General features: G+C 38.2%; 1 pseudogene; it reads left to right on the forward strand.

Annotated features, from left to right (window-relative positions):
• LOC116072792 overlaps positions 1 to 642 on the forward strand; it is a 3516-nt pseudogene extending 2874 nt beyond the window's left edge.
• Positions 643 to 1143: the final 501 nt, after the last annotated feature.

The raw sequence follows: 1143 nt of genomic DNA on the forward strand, positions 1-1143 counted from the left end.
TATATATATATATATATATATATTGTTTGATAGTTTTTTCCCAAGGCTTTGAAGGCTAAATGTGTCTCCTGATGGTATGACCTACTCTGGATTCAAGTTTTTCAATATCTACAGCTCTGAACTTCTCTACTCCACACTTTCAACTTCAAGAAGAATATCTTTACACATGTCCCATGTGCTCAAAGCCAGTGTCACCACTTGTATCAAACTTGTTTTGCCTTTTGTTGTTCAAATCCCAAGATAAAAGGAGTTCTCTGCTTCTGTCAATCTTTCTCCACTCCCCACCCCACAGACAACTGGCAACAGCGCATCTACTTTCCCTAAACACTGGTTCTCACACCCTCTACCATAAAGATCTCCATGCCTCTTTCTATTACTAAACCATTTTCCTTCCTGCCCTCAGAATTGTGTACTGACTACTAAAATACCTCTCTGCTGGGACTACCCTCTGTTTCCTTTTTGTGAGAAGATTAATTGTTAATCGAATGAAGGATGAGGAGAGAGCTAGGTTAGTAAAGTGTTTACCACACAAGGGTGATGAGCTTTACTCAATCTCCTGAACTCATGTAAAAAGCTGAGTACATGTCACATGTACATCATTCTAGTGCTGAGGATGCAGAGCAGACAGCCCCTGAAGAATGACACCTAAGGATGTCCTCTGGCTTCCACATCCACATATTTATATGTATACACACATGTGCATACAAACATGCTCACACTTACACATATGCACATATTCAAGCATAAGTTCTAAGACCAGAGAGAGCAGAGAGAGAGAGAGAAAGAGAGAGAGAGAGAGAGAGAGAGAGAGAGAGAGAGAGAGAGAGAGAGAGAAGACCTGACCTGAATTCTTTATTGATTGCTGGCTATTTGGAGTTGGGTGAATCACATACTCTATATATTCTTTGTTGTACTGACCTGTAAAATGAGCTTCAATTGTTCTTACCTCATGGTTTGACATGATAATTCGACAGTTCATACAAATCAATTAGAATAGTTAGTTACATGAATATAATAGATGTTCAATAAGGGATGACAATGGTGGCTCATTTATCTTTCTGTACTTTAGATCTGATAAAGTCATCCCATAATCAAAAGTAGATGTTTCTTTTGTATGTAAAATAAAGTCTTAATTCCTTCAAG

The sequence above is a fragment of the Mastomys coucha genome, unplaced genomic scaffold (assembly GCF_008632895.1).
Source record: "Mastomys coucha isolate ucsf_1 unplaced genomic scaffold, UCSF_Mcou_1 pScaffold23, whole genome shotgun sequence".
In the NCBI taxonomy this organism is placed as follows: Eukaryota; Metazoa; Chordata; class Mammalia; order Rodentia; family Muridae; genus Mastomys; species Mastomys coucha.